We start from the raw sequence: 6,743 nt of genomic DNA, 5'->3' as shown, positions 1-6,743 counted from the left end.
TTGAGAGCTCACCTCCATTCTGGATTCACTTCCCACCTCTAGTGCCTCATCAGAAACGTATAACAAAGTGAATCTCTTTATGTGTGTTGGAGGCCTTCCCCTGAAGAGGAAGTCACCAGAACAAATGAAACTTGGGGGGTGGAGGGGCTTAAGTTTATTTATTTTGAGGGAAAGAGAGAGCAGGAGCAGGGGAAGGGCAGAAAGAGCAGGAGAGAGAGGGAGAGAGAGAGAATCCCAAGCAGGCTCCGCACTGTCAGCACAGAGCCTGATGTGGCTCCAACCCACGAACCATGAGATCATGACCTGAGCCACAACCAGGAGTTGACCGCTTAACCGACTGAGCCACCCAGGTGCCCGGACACCCCTCTTTAAGTCTCCCTACCCTGCTTTCAACACCCATTTCCCCTGGTGCTGCTCATTCTGTTAGACTCTGAAAGGAAACGGACACTTTCTGGGGAGCTGACAGAGAGAAAGCTCTTTCTCTTTGTCTCTCGCAGACACTGGGCTGATGGAGGCTTTTCACAGTGTGGGGCGGCGTCCTGAGCGGGGGCTCTCCAACACAGGTGCACACTTTGACTTCATCTTCCTGCCGGCTCACAACCAGCTGGCCGCAGCCTCTGCTTTGGCCTGTGTCTGCCCCTTCTCAGCCAGATGACCATTTTCAGGTGCTTTTCCAGCATGTAGAAATCAGTTTGGATGCATGAGAACATGCTCTTCGGTGTTGCGTAAAAGGTTAACTAACTTGTTGGAAATCCGGTTCTCAACTGCAGGGGTTACAATGACTCTGAGAATGGGATCCTTAACCATTGCAGAATCATGGCCAAGAAGGCGTTTGTCCTCTCAACGAACATTTGATCACCTCCTCTAGTGCAATGGCTGCTCCAGGTCCTGGAGAGAGAGGAGTGAGCAAATCAGGCAAAAATTTCTGTCCCCCTTGGAGACTACATTTTACTGAAGCAGGGAGAGAGATGATACATAATACAGTATATAAAATATAAAACATATGAAAACATGATAAATACTAATGAAGAAAGAAATCAGGAGGTACAGGAAATGGGGAGGGGCAGGTTTGAAATAACAGATACGGAAACCAGGGAAGTCCTCACGATAAGGTGACATTCTAGAAAATACCCAAAGAAAGCAAAAGACCAGGCCCTGTCTCGTGGAGGCATGTCCCAGGTGAAGGGCACAGCAAATACAATAACCTTGAGATGACACGTTCAAGGAGCAGCCAACAGGCCACTGGGTTGGAATGAACTGTTCTTCCATAGTTGCTGATTTTCACATTTTCTCTGCATAGTGGAGAAGGCTTGACATCTGACCTAACAGTTCTGCATACTTGCTGGATTATCATTAACTCCAGGGAGCATTTGGAAAATCTAGGTGCTTGAATCCCCATCCAAGCTATGCCAGTTGAATGGGTCTGGGGTGATGGCCAGGCATTTGTTTTTGTAGATAGTTTCTCATATAGTTTAGATGAACTGGAGGTCTGGGGATCACTTATCTAGAGCCAATCCATCATGATTTCCGCTTTCACCTTGGCTCCAGCATCTGTGGGTCCCCTCTTCAGGGCAATAAAACATTGAGGCCAATATGATTAGTGTTGGATTCTGTGGTTTTATCAGCGGGGAAAAGGCATAAGGCACGGTGATGACAGGCTAATGTTTTTGTGTCTTATGGTCCGGAATTGCAACGCCATGTGGGGTTTACAATGATTTCCAATTCTACTATCAATTTGTGCTGTGCTCTGCTTTCCTTCCCTGAGACCTGGCCTTTGTCTTTCGCAAGTTCTGGTTGCTCTATTCCGTGTCTCCCTGCATTCAAGGAAGGATTAAATAAGCTAAGTGTGGGTAGATAGGGATATAAATAGAATTCACCAGGAACTAGAATACAAGTTGAAATAATCTGCTTCTTGTGTTTTGCTGTTCTCTGCCTTGTGTCCCATCATTTCTGCAAAGTAGAAAACATGGCCACCCCCAACTCTTAAGTTTTATACCTGAGAACTTCTGCCATGAGAGAGGGTCTGATTTCTCTTCTCTGAGTCTCAAGTCTAATAGATTCCCAGGAAGGAGACTCAGTGGCCTGTTCCTGGTCTGATGCCTCCTATTGAGTGGTTGGAACATGGCCAGTGTCAGGTAAGAACACGGTGTCATTTCTGGTAGCCATCCGTGATGACAGATAACAGTTCCCAGAAGAAAGATGGGGTGTGGTGCATATGAATACTTCTTTAGATGGTCCCTCCAGACCTGATATTTGCCTTGGAACTTTTCTTTTGAAATTGATTTAGAACGAGGCAATGCAAAACCAAAGTCCTTAAACTTGGATAATTGTGCCTACTAGATCTAATTCCCTATTACTGCTCTGCAAGTTCATCACTGGACGTCCTTCCTGTACTTATGCCACTCTGGCCACACTGGTGTCCCCAAGCAAGGTCTTTGAACTTGTTGTTACCACTGGTTGGAAAAGTCCTGCCGCAGAAATCTGCATGGCTCCCTCCCTCACCTCCTTCCGATCTTTGCTGCAACATCATTTTCTCAGGGAATCTTTCCCTGTACACTGTACTTAAAATTGTTCTCACCCACCCCAGAGCTCTCAGGGCTCTCCAGTCATTTTATTCATAGAACTCATTACTATATGACATACTATGTCTTACGAATTTATTGTCTCTTTCATTTGCTACAATATCAGCTCCATAAAACCAGGGATTTTTGTCTGCCTTGTTTACTGCCATATCCCCAGCACCTGGAACAGTGCCTGGCACATAATAGGCACTCAATAAATAGTGAGCGATGGGGTGCCTGAGTGACTCAGTCGGTTAAGCATCTGACTCCTGATTTACGCTCAGGTCACGATCTCACAATTTTGTGAGTTCAAGCCCGGCATCGGGGTCTGTGCTGCCTCCTTAAAATTCTCCCTCTCTCTCTGCCCCTACCCGTCTCGTGCTTCGACTATCTCTCTTAAAATAAATAAATAAACTTAAAAAAGAACAGTAGAGTTCATGTATGTTTTCTTGGACATCCATAGTTATTCTTCAGCCATACTTTTCTATGACTGTCCATGACTAGGAACCCCCAAGTAGGGAGCATCACCTGAGCCTCCTTTGGGTTGGATCCAGTGATGATTCCAGAAAACAGAGAAGCAGGAAGGCTGGTGTTGGCAAAGCAGCTGCTGAACTGGGAAGGGGCGGGCATCTGTATTACTCAAACACAGCCGCCTCCCCGGGGAGAGGGCAACCCTGAGGCTCTGCAGGTCTTTTCAATATCTTGGATTAAATGAACTGTGAAATATTTGTTTTATTAGTAGAGCTTGGGTTTGTTTCTAAGGCCCTAAATTGTGTCTGTTCTGGGCAGCCGATATGTAGCACAGTGGAGCGTGTGCAATGTTTAGAGAACTCACAGGAACTTCTTTCGTCATTTGGGGCCCGTTTCCAGGGACCCCTCTCATTTCTCCCTCCACTCTCCCTCCACGACCAGTAATCGCCTTGTTGGTACAAAGCACTGGGGAAAGAAGAGGTCACTGTCGGTAAAGGAATGTGGAGAGGAGTGGCCTCACGTAGCACTAAGTCAGAGGAGCTTAGGAAATTCTTTTGCCTGAATGGCTGCAGTCCATAGAATTTCAGACTGGGGCGAGTGCATTAAATGAGGTCAGGATTGGGGGTTCTGGAAGAGTCAGTTCCTAAAACTAATAGGAATTAGAGAACTTTTATAGGACCTGAAAGAAAAGTCCCTCATGTGTCCAGATGTGCTGAATACAGTTTCGGAGCGTTTCCTGCCAAGTGTGTTGCTCTTAAATTGCATTTTCCACCTGTGTCTAGGAAAGCTGAGGGTCTCTGAGGTTGATGAGGGAAGCCCTACTTTCCGAGTGGGGAATGATAAAGCCCAAATCCATGATGAGTTTCCATGGTGAATGGAGTGGGAGCCTTCGGACTCTCAACCGTGAATAGTAAGCTTATTTCTATCTGTAACAGATTAATCATTAATTTTTTGTTTGTATGTGTGTGCATATATTTGTGTGTTTGTGAATGGATGTGTACATATGCATGGAGGTACATGTACAGGCATGTGTATGCGAACGTATGCGTGCAGTTGTGAGTGCATTCAATGCATGGGAGAAGTTTGGGAATATATCCTCTCCTGATGGTTAAGTGTTTAACTCTGGGAAGGGAAGAAAGAATGGGGCAGGGTGAAACAAAGGTGGCGGTGGGGTTTCATTTTTAACTTTATACCATTCTAAAATTTCTACATCCTTTTTGCTACCAAGATGTATCCATGCATTACTTGTGTAGTTTTTAAAAACTGCAAAAATTATCATTGACAAACGATAGTTTGAATGATGTAATTAACCAAAGATAAATTGACTAATGTTTCCTGTTCTGCTCCGACTCCATTTCCTGCCCATTCCAAATGACCACAGTGGTAGTGACTTGGAGAAGGAAGTCTAATCACATCATGTAGGAATCATTGTTTCTCTAATGCCACTGACCTGTTTTCCTCATAGATGCTATTTTTTCATGTTGTCCATTATACCTAGACTGCATCCTTCTGTAGTCCTGACGGTCTTCAATTACCAAATTTTGTGCATCCTTTAAGGCTCGATTAAATCACCTGTGTAAAGCTTTTTCCCATTTGTTCATCATCCATCCATCCATCCATCCATCCATCCATCATTTAGTAAATGCCTACTGAATGCCAAACATTGTGTGAAACTTCAGGTACTATAGGTATCATTCTTGCCCTCTTGAAGATAACCTTATAAAGAGAAGACACAGAAAATATATAATTGAGCAAACAAAGGAGTATAGAATATAAAATTTAAAATTGTAATGAATGCTAACTAGAAAATAAACATGGTGCCTTGATGGAGAATGGTGAAACAATATCCAAATTAAATGGGGGGGGGGGTCAGAGATGTTATTTATTCTAAGACATAAAAATAAAAAGAATGAGGGGTGCCCGGCTGGCTCAGTCAGTGGACTGTGCAACTCTTGATCTTGGGGTTGTGAGTTCGAGCCCTACACTGGGGGTAGACATTACTTAAAAATAAAATCTGAATAAGAAAAAAGAAAATAAGAGTCATGTTGAAGGATGATAGAGGGGAAGTACAGGGATGTTTGCACAAGGGAACAATCTATATGATCTATTCTGCTTCTGAAATCCTTCTATAGGAGCCTTTCACTGTATTTATCATGTGTATATTCATATTCTTTCCAAACTTTTTGGGGGGGGGTGGCTTTCAGTTGCCTGTCATGTGGTAGGGACTCAACAAACTGAATCAAGCTTCTGTGGCTTCCAAAGAATGAAGAAGAAATCCCTTCGTATTATCTCAAAGACATCTTAAATTTCACCGATAGCCTCACTGGAGAGTCTCTAAAGACACAGAGATTATTTTCAAAATGATCTTTAGAACTGAACATTAAAATGGTTTTACTTTTCCGAGTTGCTTCTCTGCTAGATCTTTAACTCTGAACCAGGAAAGATCATCAGCATCTACAAATCTGATTTGATACTTTGTCAAACTTCATTTAAAATCATTTAAATTTCTCTTAATAGGAAGCACTTTCTTCCTTTTGTGTTCCCTTGGGACTGTGGTTTGTGTTTGTTTCAAGAAAAGAGAAAGTACACTTTTGGTTGATCAGAGATTATTTTCTTTAATGTAGTATATGACGTATAGACTACATCCAGCCTCTCATCACCTTCCCATGTCTCTAAATTGAGTTGGTGCTACTTTACCAACCTAATGAGTTGTCAGTCATTTTGATTTTTCCCTGGGGAACGGCCTTGAGGCATGGAAGTGTTTTATTTTCTAAGCCAGAAACCAGAAAAGGTTTTTGCTTTCTCATTCTCTCAAGGATAGCATATTCAAGACAAGGCGCTAGAAAGAACAGCTCCAATTCTGAAACATATGACGGTCAAAATAAATTGAAAATACCTTGACATCTCTAGAAAGTCATAGGATCTTAGAAATTATATCACTCCCCTACCCAATGCTGGAATTTGTTTACAACAGCCCTTTATGGGAGCACCTGGGTGGCTCAGTCAGTTGAGCATCTGACTTCGGCTCAGGCCATGATCGCGCAGCTCGTGAGTTCGAGCCCCACATCAGGCTCGCTGCTGTCAGCACAGATTCTGTCCCCCTCTCTCTGCCCCTGCCCCACTTGTGCTCTCTCCCTCTCAAAAATAAATAAAACGTTAAAAACAACAACAACAAAACAAAAAACAGACCTGGGGTGCCTGAGCGGCTCAGTTGGTTAAGTGTCTGACTTTGGCTCAGGTCATGATCTCACCGTCCGTGGGTTCGAGCCCTGCATCAGGCTCTGTGCTGACAGTTCAGAGCCTGGAACCTGCTTCGGATTCTGTGTCTCCCTCTTTCTGCCCTACCTCACTCATGCTCTGTCTCTTTCTTTCTCTCTCAAAAATAAATAAACATTTAAAAAAATTATAAAAAAAACAGCCCTTTATGACCATGTCTTACTTATCCTTGAATGTTTCTCTTGATGAAGAAACTTGATGCCTTCTAAGAAAAACCATTCAAATTTTTAGTTATCTCTGGTTATTAGACATTACTTCTTCATGCCAGTTTCATCCCATAATTTTCAAGGAGACAAAATCTACATTTCTAACATCTCTCCAGTAATCCTAAGTGTGCTCACTGAAAGAGTAAAGAAGATGTCTGATCTATCCATGGCCTATAAGACCAAACTGGTCTTTGAATCAGAAGATACAAGTTTTGGCCCCACAGATTAG

Source organism: Felis catus, chromosome E2, assembly GCF_018350175.1.
Source record: "Felis catus isolate Fca126 chromosome E2, F.catus_Fca126_mat1.0, whole genome shotgun sequence".
Lineage (NCBI taxonomy): Eukaryota > Metazoa > Chordata > Mammalia > Carnivora > Felidae > Felis > Felis catus.
Note: the sequence above shows the minus strand (reverse complement) of the source record.